The sequence below is a fragment of the Dama dama genome, chromosome 13, assembly GCF_033118175.1.
Source record: "Dama dama isolate Ldn47 chromosome 13, ASM3311817v1, whole genome shotgun sequence".
In the NCBI taxonomy this organism is placed as follows: domain Eukaryota; kingdom Metazoa; phylum Chordata; class Mammalia; order Artiodactyla; family Cervidae; genus Dama; species Dama dama.
In genome coordinates, this window is record NC_083693.1 from 25431072 (window position 1) to 25448273 (window position 17202).

General features: G+C 43.1%; 1 pseudogene; it reads right to left on the reverse strand.

The window, feature by feature from the left end:
- Positions 1-16648: 16648 nt before the first annotated feature.
- LOC133068348 (translation machinery-associated protein 7-like) lies at positions 16649-16864 on the reverse strand (annotated as a pseudogene).
- Positions 16865-17202: the final 338 nt, after the last annotated feature.

Here is a 17202-nt window from a genome sequence, read left to right on the forward strand (position 1 = left end):
CAGTAATATTTGGGATCTTTTGTTATGCAGCAGTAGCTAACTGACACAGTAGCCCCTAGAGTATGTTTATTATTTTAACTGTCCTAACTCTGGTTAATGATATTAACAGGGTGCACAGCTAAATCACAGAGACGAGGAATTTCTAGAATACTGATTTCTCAGCCCCCGTACTGACTTAGTTCACTTGGGTTGAGCCCTGGAGGAGGCTGACATGCACCCCTAGCAGGAAAAAAATGTTATTACAGATCACTGGCTGACTATTGCAAAGAAGCAGGGAGCTTTGAAAAAATGCTGAGTTCTGGCCTTGTTATAGAAGACTCTGATTCAGTAGACTAAGAGTTAGACCAGGGATCTGAAGTTCAAAAAAACAACCTCAGGTGTTTCTCACAAACATTCTGGGTTGGGAACTCCTGGGTTAGGTGATATTTGCATTATTTAGCTAATGTGCACATTTCCTGCAGTATCTGCCTAATATTAAAACAGTGGCTTCTATTCCTGACTGCACATTATGAGCACTGGGGGAGCTTTTAAAAAAAATACCTTACCTGGAGCCCCACCCCAGACCAATTAAACCAGGGTCTCTGGGGTGGGAGGGCTCTGGCACTAATATTTTTAAGAGCTCCTCTGTTGAATCTAATGTGCAATGAGGGTTGAGATCTTCTGTTTTAAACCTTTAATGAACAAATAGAATCTACTCACCACCTGCATTTGGAGGCTGTGTTTGATTATTGTCTGTTTTTAGTCTTTCATAGAACTGAATTTTTATTCAAGATGTGAGTTTTCCATTGTAGCCTTATCTGTGTAAATCTGTTTGGATCTGTATCTCCCTTTGAGCTGAAGGCTAGAATTCCACAAAGGTGGCTGAAGATGGCTCTTGCTTTAAATAGTTTTTTGGGCAGCTTCACCTATTATTGGTTAATGCATTGGGTTTGTGGAAGAACTGAACCTTCAGGTCTTTTTCACACACACACTGCTCTTGAAACAGTCTCCTCTATTAGGTATTTTGCTGGTGATTCTTTTGATGGTTGTTACCAGAGAGGCGGTGAGCCTGGGTCCTGGAGAGCTGGTGGGGTGACCCTTTAGGGCAGGTCAATAAAATAAATGGGCTTCCCTGGTGGTTCAGTGATAAAGAATCCTCCTGCCAATGCAGGAGACATGGGTTTGGTCCCTGGGCCGAGAAGATACCTGAAGAAGGGAATGGCAACCCACTCCAGTATTCTTGCCTGGGAGAGTCCATGGACAGAGGAAACTGGTAGTCACGACTTAATGACTAAACAGCAACAAGTCCATTCACAAATGCTGTGAAGTACATTTAGGAAGAACTTTGCTGCATGCTCTTAGAGACAGCCTCGGTCTCAGAAATGCATGTGTCAGTGCTGGAACAAGGGTGTGTAGTGTGGAGTGGAGTGAGATGTCAGGCAGACATTTTATTGCCTGTCAGTTACCTACTAGTTGCCCTCCTGATTTTTGTGATGATTAACCCTTTAAACATTGGTTCCCAAAATGTGCTACCAAGATCAGCAACATCAGCATCACCTGGGACGTAGATGGAAATGCACCTTCGGACTACTCAGTCATAAAAAGTGATGAAATAATGCCATTTTCGGCAATATGGATGGACCTAGAGATGACCATACTAGGTGAAGTAAGTCGGAAAGAGAAAGACAAACACCATATGATATCACTTATATACAGAATCTAAAGTATGATCCAGATGAACTTATCTATGAAACTGACTCGGGGACACAGAAAACAGATTTGTGGTTACCAGAGGGGTGGGGGTGGCAGAGGGAGGGATCAGAATTTGGGTTAGCAGATGCAAACTACCATCGATACAATGGATTAAAAACAAGGTGCTAGTGTATAGCGCAGGGCACTGTAGTCAACATTCTGTGATAAACCATAATGGGAAAGAATATGAAAAAGAATGTGTATATATATATATGTATAAAACTTTGCTGTATAGAAGAAATTAACACAACATTGGAAATCAATTATAAGGTACACATGTATTCAGTCGTGTCCGACTCTTTGCGACCCCATGGACTGTAGCCCGCCAGGCTCCTCTATCCATGGGATTTCCCAGGCAAGAATACTGGAGTGGGTTGCCATTTCCTCCTCCAGGGGATCTTCCCAACCCAGGGATCAAACCCACCTCTTGTGTCTCCTGCATTGGCAAGCATCTTCCTTACTATAGTACCACCTGGGCAGCTATACTTGAATAAAATAAATTTAAAAAAGAAGAAACCACTCCTTCTTACACTTTAATCTTGGACTTCTAGCTTCCAGAAATGAGAAAGTAAGTTTCTGTTGTTTAATGTCCCCCACCGAAAAAAAAAAAAAGGAAAAAAAGAAAAAAAGAAATGCTCATTTTCAGGCCACTTGGGACCTGGTGAATCTGAAACTATGGAAGTGGGCCCCAAAGTCCATGTTTTAAGCCCCCAGATCTTCAAGTTTGAGATGCACTGCCTAAAACATCCTTGGTCCTTTAAATAACCCTATGTGTTATCATTCTCATGTAGATAATGAACCCTTAGGAAGGTGCTGTCTCCAAACTGCCCCAAACAGGAAGTGGCCTCACAAAACTGAAATACACACCCAAGTCAGCCCAACCCCAAAGTTGTCAGAGCTTGCACCATATTCATCCTGCCTGCAAAGAAAATCCAGAGTCTTTTATTTCCAGCTCCTCCTAACACTCTTTTCTCCCCCCAAGGCAGCCCACCCCTTCTCCCTTTTGTGGCCGTCTCCCAGTCAAGGGAACCTTCTCTGCCCTGCTTTCTGAATTTTGTCTGTGAACTAGTTAAGAGGTTTGAAGAGGTGGTATCAACAGCTGTTCCTCAGTTGATCAGTCGTGTCTGACTCTGTGACTCCATGGAGTGCAGCACACCAGGCTTCCCTGTCCTTCGCTGTCTCTTGAAGTAAGTCAGTGATGCCATCCAACCATCTTATCCTCTGTCATCCCCCTCTCCTCCTGCCTTCAGTCTTTTCCAGCATCAGGATATCAACAATGCCTAGTATAATTTTGAGTAGCCTTTGCAAACAAGAAAACAATGCCAACAAGACAATCTTGTGTGCAAATGGCAGTAAAATCCCACAAACTAGCTCTCTGGCTCTGGTTTTTTAGAATAAAATCAATGACAGTTCTGTTAGGCTTGGTCATTTTAAAGGCAAAAGACACTGGGCATCTGGGGAGTGGGTTCAAGGATGGAGGCTGTGTCTCACTGATGCTCAGTCCGGAAGGAAGTTAACAGAAGCACTTAAACCTTTAGCCTCCAGTGCCTCGGCCACTGGATGACCAGGAGGAGGAGGGCAGCTCATTAGCATAAGGTGACCCTGAAGTTCTGGCTTTCATCCTCTCCGAGGCTCTGAAATCCACGAGATGGCAGCAGCCACTAAAGCATCACACACATTGTCCCTGCTACTCTGGGGATTTCCAAATTATAAAAAAAAAAAAAATCCGCAATCTGGAGAAGACCACGAAATCTCCTTCATGCCGGTCCTGCCTCCATCCTTCCAGAACTGTCTGAGCCTGAATCAACGTGAGCCCCCTGGTCATAGAGTGGTCAGGGGAAGGAGCTCCTCCAATCCCTTGTGTAATCAAAGGACTCATCTGTTTACATATTTCCCATCCTCCCAGTTATTTTGTTTTATTGCAGCATAATTGCAACCTCCTAGTTTTTTATTCTAAAAAAATTCTAACCTATAGACAAGCAGGAAGATGAACACCTGCTTGCTCTTCACTCCAATCGGTCGATTATTAACATTTAACTACATTTATCTCCTCTCTCTCTCCCATTCTTGGTTGAAACATTTTAAAGTAATTTGCAGACATTCTGCTGTTTCATCTCCCAGAGATCCTAAGAATGAAGACATTTTCCCACACGAGCACATCATTGTGATCCTCAAAAAATTTATCAGTATTTGAATATTTGTAACTCAGTTGGTAAAGACTCTGCCTGCAATGCAGGAGACCCTGGTTCAGTTCCTGAGTTGGGAAGATCCCCTGGAGAAGAAAATGGCAACCTGCTCCAGCATTCTTGCCTGGAGAATCCCATGGACATAGGAGCCTGGTGGGCTACAGTCCACGGAGTGGAAAGTCAGACACGACTTAGTGACTAAACGACCGCCGTGTAATATATGGTCCATATATAAATAGTCCCTGTAACCCCAGGCATGGTCCTTTTTATTGGAGTATAGTCGCTTTATAGCGTTGTGTTCATTTCTACTGTACAACAGTGTGAATCAGTTATCTGAGTACACGTTTCCCCTCCTACCCCCTCCCCCCGACCCCTCTGGGCCATCACAAAGCCCCGAGCTGGGCTCCCTGTGTCCTTCCCACCAGCTATTGATTTTACACGTGGTAGCGTATGGATGTCAGTGTTACTCTCCAAATTCATTCCTCCCTCCCCTTCCTTCCCCTACCCCCAGTGTCCACATGTCTGTTCTCTACTTCTGTGTCTCTGTCCCTGCCCTGGAAATAGGTTCATCTGTTTCTACATTCCACATGTGTGTGTTAATATACCATATTTGCTTTTCTCTTTCTGTTCTTTGTAGGGATTTTCAGCCCTGGTCCGGAGTCCATTCAAGAACTATGGACTTCATTTAGTGATTGTGTCTCTTTAGTTGCTTTTTTTTCCCCCTCTAGAACTGTCTTCCCTCTTTTTGGGGGAGAACTTTCTTCCGGGATTTTGAGATTCTTTTTGACAGTCCAGTTCATTTGGTTTGTAGAATGTCCGTCACCCTGGACCTGTTTTGTTGTTCCTGTATGTTTAGATTCAAGTCCAATATTTTGACAAGAATTTGATCAGGTGTCCTTCCCGATGCATCACTGTGGCTGGCACGTGCTGACACGTGGTCTCATTCCTGCAGATGCTGAGCTGGGGCTCCTGGCTGGGGTAGAAGACCCAAATTCCAGGTTCTGCTGTGCGACTGCAGACCAGACACATAACCCCCTGAGCCCGAGTTCTCTCCTCTGTAAAGTGAAGGGTTTGAGCTTGAGAATGTGTAGATTCCTTTGACTCCAAGACTCTCAGAGACCCAGATCTACTGTTTGTGAGATGCTGATCCTAAACAAACCTGTTCCCCTTGTGCCTCACTCACCTTGTCTGGAAAATGGGACTAATAACCCCTGTCCCATGTAGTGAACTGAAAAGCAGGTGTTGTTAGGGAGAATAGTGGTGTGTGTGTGTGTGTGTGTGTGTGTGTGTGTGTGTTCAGTCATTTTGGATTCTGTGCCCTCATGGACTGTAGCCCTCCAGGCTCCTCCGTCCATGGAATTTCCCAGGCAAGAGTACTGGTGTGGGTTGCCATTTCCTTCTCCAGGAGATCTTCCCAACCCAAGAATTGAACTCGCATCTCCCATGTCTCCTGCATTGGCAGGAAGATTCTGTACCACTGTGCCACCTGGGAAGCCCCAGAACAATGTGGAATTCCCTTAAATAAACTAAACATAGAGCTGCAGTGTGATCCAGCAATTCTACTCCTGGGCATATATCCAGAGAAATATACTAAAAAAGATAATCTGAAAAAGATACATGCATCCCAGTGTTCACTGCAGCACTGTTTCCAATAGTCAATACATAGAAGCAACCAAAATGTCCGTCAACAGATGAATGGATAAAGAAGATGTGGTACACATGTACAGTGGAATATTATGTAGCCACAAAAAAGAACAAAATAATGTCATTTACAGTGACATAGATTGACTTCGCCTGGAGGAGGACATGGCAACCCACTCCAGTATTCTTGCCTGGAGAGCCCCCATGGACAGAGGAGGCTGGCAGTCCATGGGGTCACAAAGAGTCAGACACGACTGAGTGACCAAGCACAGCACAGTGCAGATTGATTTAGAGATTATCACACTAAGGAAATTAAGTCAGAGAAAGACAAATTCATATGATATTGCTTGTATGTGGAATCTAAAAAAAACGGTACAAATGATTTTATGTACAAAGCAGAAATAGAATCACAGATGTAGAAAGCAAACTTATGGTTACCAAGCAGGGGAGACGGGGAGGGATAAATTGGGAGATTGGAATTGGCTTACTACACAATGTGAGTGTGAGTGTGTGTGTGAGTGTGTGTGTGTGTGTGTTAGTCCCTCCATCGTGTCTGACTCTGTGGGTACCATGTACAAAATAGATAACCAATAAGGACCTATGTATAGTACAGGGAACTCTACTCAACACTCTATAATTATCTATACGGAAAAAGAATCTAAAAAAAGAGTCAATATATGTGTATGTATAACTGATTCACTTTGTTGTACACCTGAAGCTAACACAGCATTGTAAAGCAACTATACACCAATAAAATGAATTAAAATAATTTAAAAAGGTGCAAACCACAGATACAAAAGTAAGGAGTTCCTCTTACTCAGGGGCAAGGAATTCTTACTCCTGAAATGAAGGAATCTGAAGATTGCCCGTGTCTTCAGAACTTTTTGCAGCAGCTCCAGCAAGAAAAAGTAGCATTTTAATCCAGACTGCTTCTCTGGAAGCCTCGGCATTTTGAGCTGAAGGTCATTAAAAGACCAGATGGCAGAGAAACCTTTTAGGCTACTGTTTCCAGAAGTTCCATGGTTCAGTTGGAAACCCTGGTGCCCTGGCAATTCCCTGCAGAAATGAAGATCAATGGTACCATGTGGTATCACTGCATCTGTGCTTGTCCTGGGCACAGCTGCCCACCTGCTTCGGAGATGAGGAGCAGAAACAAGGCTTGGACTGGTCACATGTCACCACAGCAACTTCTTTGTGTGTGTGCTCCCTTGCTACCCGCCAACCAGCTGTGGGGCAAGGGTAGTGCCAGGGGCCTGTGGAGGGGGCCAGTGAGGACAGCAGGGAGATGTGGGAGGCTCTGGAACAGAGTGGCAACAACTTATCCTTCTATTTTTCTCTCTTTTTAGTTTTTTTTATTGAGACATAATTCACATGGTATAAAATCCATCTAAAACAATGCAATGGTTTTTGGTATGTTCAAAAATAATGACAGTATCACCCCTACCTAATTCCAGAACATTTTCATCACCCCAAATAGAAACCCTGTACCTGTTAGCAGTCACTCTCCCTTCTCACGTACCCTCCATGGATTTTCCTATCCGGGGCATTTCATATGCATGGAATCATGTAATATTTGCCCTTCTGTGCCTGATGCAAAGATGGCACAATGGTTTTAGATTTCATCCCTCTTCAACATGTATCATTCCCCATTTCTTTTTTAGGGTTGAATAATATTCCAGTCGGGCTTCCCTGGTGGCTCAGTGGTAAAAGAATCTGCCTGCAATGCAGGAGACCCGGATTTGATTCCTGAGTTGGGAAGATCCCCTGGGAAAAGAAATTGCAACCCACTCCAGTATTCTTGCCTGGGAAATCCCATGGACAGAGGAGTCTGGTGGGCTACAGTCCAAGGGGTTACAAAAGAGTCGGACATGACTTAGCGACTAAAGAACAGTATTCCATTGTGTGGACGTACCACACTTTGCTTATCAATGCATCAGTTGATGACCATTTGGGTTGTTTCTACTTTTTGGTTTTTGTGAACGAGAATGCCGTGAATACTCACATTCAAGTTTGTGCATGAACATGTTTTCATTTTTCTTGGCTACACATCCAGGAGTGGAGTTCCTGGGTTCTCTTGTTTTTATTCCTGTCAGCCCGCAATATTCTCATGTTGCAACCCAGGCACATAAAAGGTATGTAGGATAGAGAGGGATTCGGGCCCTCTGCTCACTGAGGGTCCTACTTTTTGTTTTCCTACAGTTCAGGTCTTTTACTTTCTTTACTCCCCTCATGAAAGTGGTTATATCAGGGTAGCATCAATGGAGGTGGTGAAAAGATGGTCTAATTCTGGATATGTTTTTAAGTAGAGTCAACTGAAACTGCTGATAGATTTGATAAGGGTGTGAAAGAGAGCCAGCAATGATTCATAGGGAATGGGCTCCAACAGTTCAGGTTCCTTGGTTCTCATGAAGTGACCTCTGGGTGGAGCAGGGTGATGCTTCAGCTGAACCTAAGTACCTTTCTCTCTGGGATTTCCCAGGTGGTGCTAGTGGTAAAGAGCCCACCTGCCAATGCAGGTTAGACGTAAGAGACTTGGGTTCAATCCCTGGGTCAGGAAGATCCCCTGGAGGAGGGTACGGCAACCCACTCCAGTATTCTTGCCTGGAGAATCCCATGGACAGAGGAGCCTGGATGGCTGCAATCCATAGAGTTGCACAGAGTCGGACAGGGCTGAAGTAACTTAGCATGCACCAACGAGGTATTTGCCATCCCTGGACCAGGGTTTGGGATCCCACCTGCACCCTCCCAGTGGTGGAACTAGCTCTGCTCAGGCTGTGCTGGGGTATTGATGTCAGCTGGGGTGTTGTGTGAGGTCAGCATGTCCTCAGCTAAGGCTGACACGTGGTGGCCCCTTAGATGTGGCGAGTGAGATTTGCTATAAGGGAGGAGGCGGCTGACCAACATTTGGAAAATGAATCAGGATCTATAAGGTGGGGTGAATACAGTGGACAGCATGTTAACTGGAGGCAAGGAGGAGGAGGGCAGGCATGGATGGAGGACTGGAAGCAGGGGCAGAGAGGCACTGGCCATCACTTCCGTTGGAAAACACTCTCAAGCTTTTCTGTTCACAAGTCAATGGAATCGTCATTGGGAATGAAGGCTAATTTCTTGTCTGGCTCTGCTGTAAGTCAGAAAATGAGAACTCAACACTCATTACGATCCTCCAGGGATGGAGACAAACTCTCTCATTGGCCATTCATGATTAAAAGTGAATAGGTCTATCCAGAGAGTCAGATATCAGGCTTGAGTCCCTTTCTCTAAGTATGAAAGAGTTTTTTTTTTTTTTTTTTCCTGGATCATGAAAAATAAATGCCCATTTTTCTTCAATCAAGTCAGCATGAGGGATCTATGGGGGAAAGATCGCTGTTCTTGTGATGGAGAATTTTTTGAATTTTTTGCAGCCAAATATTTCCAGGGTTGTTTCTACACGATTGGCTGGAGAGACATTGAGCTGGTGATACAATGGGGGGTTCTGTAGGAGGGCCACCTTCTCAGTGATGTGGGTGGGTGGGGAAAGGGGGCAGATCCTAATGGGGGTCTGGAGTTGAGGGGCCACCATAGAGTTGATTATCATCAGGCATGTGCGTGCTAAGTCTCTTCAGTTGTGTCCAACTCTTTGCAACCCTTGTTGTTGTTCAGTCACACAGTCATGTCTGACTCTTTGCAAACCCATGGACTGTAGCACGCCAGGCTTCCCTGTCCTTTGCCATCTCCCGGAGCTTGCTCAAACTCATGTCCATTGAGTCAATGATGCCATCCAACCATCTCGTCTTCTGTCATCCCCTTCTCCTCCTACCTTCAATCCTTCCCAGCATCAGGGTCTTTTTCAGTGAGTCAGTTCTTCGAATCAGGCGGCCAAAGTATTGGAGCTTCAGCTTCAGCATCAGTCCTTCCAGTGAATATTCCGGGTTGATTTCCTTGAGGATTGACTGGTTTGATCTCCTTGCAGTCCAAGAGACTTTCAAGAGTCTTCTTCAACACCACAGTTCAAAAGCATCAATTGTTCAGTCCTCAGATTTCTTTATAGTCCAACTCTCACATCCATACATGACTACTGGAAAAACTTACATGACTACTTTGACTTTACGGACCTTTGTTGGCAAAATAATGTCTCTCATTTTTATTATGCTAATATGTCTAGGTTGATCATAGCTTTTCTTCCAAGGAGCAAGTATCTTTTAACTTCGTGACTGCAGTCACCATCTGCAGTGATTTTGGAGCCCAAGAAGATAAAGTCTGTCACCATTTCCCTTGTTTCCCTGTCTATTTGCTGTGAAGTGATGGGACTGGATGCCATAATTTTCGTTTTTTTGAATGTTGAATTTTAAGCCACCTTTTTCACCCTCTTTTTTCTTTCATCAAGAGGCTCTTTAGTTCTTCTTCGCTTTCTGCTATCAGGGTGGTGTCATCTGCATATCTGAAGTTATTGATATTTCTCCCTGCAGTCTTGATTCCAGCTTGTGCTTCCTCCAGCCCAGCGTTTCTCATGACTATGTACCTGCAGTTGTGTCAGACTCTGCAAATGCCTTCTTTTTCATTTGAGTTCTCCTGGCAGCCCTGTGGGGCATCTTACAAAGGAAGAAACATCAACACAGAAAATTAAGTATCTAAAATACAAATCTGAGATTCAAACACGGTTTTATCTGGTTTCAAATCCCAGCTTTGGAATTAACTTGCTATCCTAGTCTGCCTTTAGCAACCACAAGTTTGATTTTTGAGATTTGTTGGTCTGTTTCTGCTTTGTAAATAAGCTCATTTGTATCATTTTTATTAGATTCCACATGTAAGTGATATCATATGATAGTTGTCTTTCTCTGTCTGACTTACTTCTCTTAGTATGAAAATCTCTAGGGTCATCCATGTTGCTGCAAATGGCATTGTTTCTTTCTTTTTTTTTGATGGCAAAGAAGATATACAATGGTCAAAAAGCTGTGGGGATAGTGGGTTGCTTGAATGGATATTTTTTAGAAGCTCTCCAGTGGGGAAGAATAAAGCTGGGCTTGATTTGGGAAGGGGATAGAGATAAGAGGAACTGCCCTGTGGGTGGGGCCAGCCATGGGATAGACTCAGGCCTGGGGAGCCTGGCTGATTCCTGAGCATCCATTGCTTTGAAGCACCAGCCAATGAGAGGGTGGTGGAGACAGTGGAGAGGACTGGAAGGAGTGGGAATGGTATCTGAGCACCAGATGGGAGAGTTCAGTGCTAGGATTCCTTCCAGTGGGAACTGAGAATGCAGACCTGGAAAGCAAGACAGAAACTTGCTTGAATCGACTTATCAACAGCAAAGGGATTATTAAAACTGAGAATCTTGGGATGCCAAGGCTTCAGCTTGGGTCTCCAGACAATGGGTCTATGGTCGTCTGATTTGATCCAGACAAATCTCCAATTGTCCTTCCTGCATTGATAAGGCCAGACAGGGGCTAAGTGCCTGTAGACAGGGTTGGTTTTCTTCTCCATGTTTTGTGAGCTGCATTCCTGACCTTTGGAGGAGGTCAGGAATGATGCCGTATGATTCCATAATGATGATCTCCTTCAGTCGTCTGTGTGGGGCCCACTGTCAGATTGTGAACTTGGATCCATAACAATGATTGGAGACTGAGCTGACTCTAATGCATATGAATTGTGTGACCTTGGGTAAGTCACCCTCTCATCAGGCTTATTTATAGAAATCGACAAGCTAATTTTAAAATGTATACGAAAAGCAAAGGACCTGACATAGCAAAACAGTTTTGAAAAAAGAAAATACTCCCCCACCTGATTTTGAGACATACTATAAAACCACAGTAATCAAGACCATGTGGTATTGGGAAAAGGATAGACACATAAATCAATAGAATAGAACAGAATCCAAAAATAGACCACACATATATGGTCAATTGGTTTCGACAAAGATGTCAAGAAGTTCGATGGAGAAAGAATGACCTCTTCAACAGATGATGCTGAAAAAAAAATTGGATATCTAGTATGCCAGAAAAGAACTTTGACCCATACTTTGCACCCTATGCAAAAATAAGCTAAGATGAATCATAGTGATTGTAAAACCTAAAGCTACAAAACTTCCAGATGAAAACATAGGAGAAAATCTTTGTGAGCCTGCATTAGGCAAGGATTTCTCATATAGGACACAAAACGCATGAACCATAAAAGAAAAGAAATAAATTGAATTTCATCAGAATTAAAAACTTAACATTCTTCAAAAGACACTCATTCAAGAAAATGAAAAAACAAGATAGTTTGGAGACAATATTTGCAAAACACTGTTGATAAAGAACTAGTATTCTGGTATTAACTTTGTGAATGAAGAACTTGAATAAAGGGCTCTCACAATTCAAAATAAGAAAACAAGTAAACTAGTTTTTAAAAAATGGACAAAAGACTTGAACAGATACTTAACCAAAGAATATGTATGGGTAGAAAATGAGCACATGAAAAAATGCTCAGCATTAGTACTTATTACGGAAATGTAAATTAAAATCACAATCAGCTCTGAGCTGTATCTTCTTTACCCATTCCTCTGGTGATGGACATTTAGGTTGCTTTGCTGTATTGGCTATTGTAAATAGTGCTGCAGTGAACCCTGGGGTGCATCTATCTTTTTCATATTATGATTTTCTCTGGGTATATGCCCAGGAGTGGAATTGCTGCATCATATGGTGGCTCTATTTTTAGTTTTTTAGTGAATCTCCACACTGTTCTCCATAATGGTTGTCCCAATTTACAGTCCCACCAGCAGCGTAGGGTGATTCTCCACAGTCTCTCCAGCATTTATTGTCTATAGATTTTTTGATGATGGCCATTCTAACTGGTGTGTAGTGATACCTCATTGTAGTTTTGATTTGCCTTTCTTTAATAATTAATGATGTTGAGCATCTTTTTGTGTGCTTTTTGGGCATCTGCATATCTTCGTCATAAGAAGAATGAAATAATGCCGTTTGCAGCAACATGGGTGAACCTAGAGATGATCATATTAAGTGAAATCAGTCAGATAAAGACAAATATCATATGATATCACCTATATGTGGAATCTAATAAAATGATACAAATGAACCTATTTACAAAACAGAAACAGTCTTACAGATCTTGAAATCAAACTTATGGTTACCAAAGGGGAAATGGGGGAAGTGATAAATCAGGAGAGTGGGAATGATGTATATACACTACTATATATAAACTAGATAACTGATAGGACTTTACAGCACAGGGAACTCTACTCAATATTCTGTAACAATCTATACGGGAGAAGAATCTGAAAAAGAATCTACCTGCCAATGTAGGAGGCGCAGGAGATGTGGGTTCAATCCCTAGGTTGGGAAGATCCCCTGGAGTAGAAAATGGCAAACCACTCCAGGATTCTTGCCTGGAGAATCCCCATGGACAGGGGAGTCTGGGTGGCTACAGCCCATGGGGTTGCAAAGAGTTGGACATGGCTGAGCAGACATGCATGCGTATATCATAACTGATTCACTTTGCTATACACCTGGAACTAACACAGCGTTGTAAATCAGCTGTATTCCAGCACAAGTTTTTGCCAAATCACCGTTGGCTGCCACTCCATACCTATTGGAATGGCTGACCGTCCCCAGTCCCTACTAGTCTGGTCATTGTTGGTGATGATGTTAGACCGGAGCTCTCAGAAGGTTTTTTTTTTTCCCTTTTTCTGGCTTGTGGGATAGTTCCTTGCCCAGGGATTGAACTCGGGCCATGGCAGTAAAAGCACTGAGTCCTAACCACTGAACCGCCAGGAAGTTCCCTCATAAGCATCTGCTGGGAATGCAAAGTCGAATAATCACTTTGGAAAATAGTTCAGTCATTTCTTATAAAGTTAAAAACACATATTTTACCACTCAGGAGCTCCTGCTAGGTGTTTACCCAAAGGAAATGAAAAGATTCACCCATGCAAAAACCTGTTTGCAAATGTTTATAGTGGCTTTATTTATAACCAGCACAAATTGGAAATAATCCCGTTGTCTATCCACTGGTAAAGGAATGAACAGAAATGTGGTGAATCCATATATTGGAATTCTGCTCAGCAAGAAATAGGAACAGACTGCTGTACAGACCCAGACATGGATGCATCTCAAGTGTATGATGATGTTTTAAAGAAGCCAGACTCAAAAGGTTACCTATGGCAGGATTGCATCCCTATGACATTCTAAAGAAGGCAAACCAGTAGGAATGGCAAACTCAACAGTGGTTTCACGGAGCTAGGTGTGGTGGGGAGGGGCCTGACTGCAAAGCGGCATGAGGGAACTTTTGGGGCTTCCTCAGTGTTCTGAATCTTGATTGTGGGTGTGGTTATTGCCTGTGCATTTGCCAAAACTTAGAGAATTGTACTGGGCTTCTCTGATGACACAGTGGGTAAAGAACCCGCTTGTAACGCAGAAGACACAAGAGACGTGGGTTTAATCTCTCGGTTGGGAAGAGCCCCTGGTGGAGGAAATGGCAACCCACTCCAGTATTCTTCCCTGGGAAATCCCATGGATAGAAGAGCCTTGCAGGCTACAATCTAAAGAATCTCAAAGACTCCAACACCACTGAGCGATGATGCACGCGTGCATGCATAGAACAGTCTGTTAAAAAACTTGAATTTTATCGAGTGTTAAAAACCTGACAAGGGGCCTCCCTGGCAGTTCAGTGGTTAAGACTTTGCCTTCCAAGGCAGAAGGTGTGGGTTTAATCCCTGGCTGGGGAGCTAGGATCCCCCATGCTTTGCGACCAAAACACATAAAATGGAAGAATAAAGACTTAAAATAAACAAAACCTGACCAAAAATTAACACTACTTGAAATGGTAGTTTTCGTCAATCGAAAACAATCAAATAGCTGCAGTTTCATGTGATGTGATACGTAACATGATAAATCACGCTGGGTTGATAATAAATAGCAAGCCCGCAGGGAACTTCGTAGGGGAGGGGGTTTTGCGGTCCATGGTATAAGAAGGATGATGCTGGCAGAGCCATTGGGCTGGAAGGAAATTATCTGTTCATCAGATTGACAGGGATGTGTTGTTCAGGGTGCCGAGTTTTCCTGAACTGAGCCTGATCACGCCAACACATCTTCGAGTCCTTTTTCTGAAGCCTCTTCTGGACCTCGCTGGAGTGGGGACAGGACTGTATTCTGGACACCATCACTCCCGCTGGACTCCAAACCTCACATCTCAGTGCCCTGCTGTCCGCCAGCTGCCTCAGCTGCTAGTGAGCACACAGCCATTTCCTTGGAGCTGACAAGTAAAAAGCCAGTAATTCTCCATCAGGCCGAGGCTATTTTCACAGCACACCACGGAATGGCCATTTCAAAGGGGTAAAGCGCAGGAACAATCCTTAAAGCTGCCCTGGCATGGGAGATTTAAGGACAGGAAAGGTATTGTTGGGCTGTCCCGTTACTGGATGAATGTTCAATGACAGGTATTACCTGATTAGAGGTAAAAATCCCCAGTATCTTCATGTTTACCTCCTCGTGGATTTGATCCTTCCAGGGCAGACAAAGTCCTTGTCAGGAACCACTTCCTTTCATGAGGGTTCGTTGCCTGGAGAGAGTATGCTTTTGTCTTCAGAAAAGTAGGTCCATTTTTGAACTACTTTCTTCAACTTTGATAAAGGGAAAAGCCCTTTTATCTCCCCTGAAGTTCTTTTCTGCTCCAGGCTCACCTTAGCTGGGTCTGCAACATTCTCTGACCCCACCAAAGGCAGGCTGCCTCCTGAAGGGTCTCCAGCAGAAACTAAGTATTAAGGCAAAGCACAGACACAACCCCCAAAGCTCTTCCCGAAATGAAGGAGTCTTTCTAAACCCATAAAATTATCTGATGTAACATGGTCTCAGGAAATAGAAATCTGTTTTGGGAGAACATCTGCTTTTATTATATTTTAGGGGAAAATTGAGGAAGAGAAGGAATTTGCTTATTGCTTTCCCTTTCCATGGTTTCTGTTAATTTTTTGCAAGAGACTTAGGATTTGAACTAATGTCTTATAGTTCTTTTTCCACCAACCTGAAAATTTCTCTGAGGTTTGTTTTTCTCCATCTTCCCAGTGTATGGCAGTGTTTGAAATGTAGTAGGGAGAAGGAAGGAAATTCCTATTTACTGAGTGTCCATCAATTATACAGTTAGTTCTAGGGAGGTGCTTTATGAGTGTGTGTGTGTGTGTGTGTTCCTATAAGTGTATTGGTTAGCTATTGCAATAGTAATGCTATATAACAAACCATCCTAAAGCTCAGCAATTTAAAAAAGCTTCAATGTTTTTTTTTTCTGTTGCAGGGATTTTTTAATGTATTGACTAATTTATTTTTTAAATTTAGCTTTTATTTTATATTGGAGTATAGTTGACTTACAATGCTGTAGTTTCTGGTGTATAGGAAGCTGAATCAATTATGCATATATACACATCCATTCTTTTTCAGATTCTTTTCCCATGTAAGTGATTACAGAATATTGAGTAGATTCCCCTGTGATATACAGTAGTCCTTATTGATTATCTATTTTATGTATAGTAGTGTATATATGTTAATCCCAAACTCTTAATTTATCCCTCCCCCTCACCTTTCCCCTTTGGTAACCATAAATTTGGTTTTGATGTCTGTAAGTCTATTTTTGCTTTGTAAACAGGTTTATTTGTGTCACTTTTAGATTACATTATGAGTGATATCATATATTTGTCTTTCTCTGTCTGACTAACTTAGTGTGACAGTCTCTAGCTCCATCCTTGTTGCTGCAAATGGCATTATTTCATCCTTTTCTATGGCTGAGTAACATTCCATCGTATATACATACCATATCTTCTTTATCCATTCCTGTGTTGATGAACATTTAGGTTGCTTCCGAGGAAGTTTATAGTAATACAATCTTGTGTCAGGAAACAAGAAAAATCTCAAACAAACAACCTAAACTTACACCTAAAACAATTAGAGAAAGAAGAACAAACAAAACCCAAAGTCAATCATTTTTTTTTTACAAAAGTTTATTCTTAAATGTACAATAGGTTCTAAGACAACACTTCATTCTAGCTATAGGTGGCAACAGATATCATGACAGGGAATCCAGGTGTTTAAATAGGAATGGATCTAAGGGTCATCATTGCCTCAGGCACAAGGAACAGCTTACTTTTTGCCAGATTTCTTAATTCCACCAGTGGCCAGGGGACCTTTCCCCGTGGCCTTTGCTTTTAGCTCCTCGAGTTTCTTCTGCTCCTCCTTCTGCTTCTGCTTGAATGCCTTATCTCATCCATCTCCTTGGCTTGCTTCTTGGGCTGCTTCAGGGGCTTCTTCTTGCCACCTTCGTGGCCTGACATGGCGCCTGCCGCCCCTTCCCCAGACCCTGCCACCAGAAGCAGCCAAAGTCAATCATTTGTCCTTGTTCATACTGTCTAGGGTTTGGCTGGTCTAAGTTGAGTGGGGCTGGGCGTAACCACACCAATAAGAACAAGGTGGTTCTTGTTGTAGGTCTGTGAGTTAACCAGGATGGTTCTGTTCTGGGCTCTGGTCATTGAGGTGGCTTTTCTCCATGTGTCTCTCATCCTCCTGGGACCAGGAGTCCAGCCAAGGCATGCTTTTTTCTTGACCGTGACAGAGGGACGAGAGACCAGGCGGAAACACTCAAGGCCTCTGTGGCCTATGCTAGGAATTGGTACACTGTGGTGTTCAGCTCTTTCAAT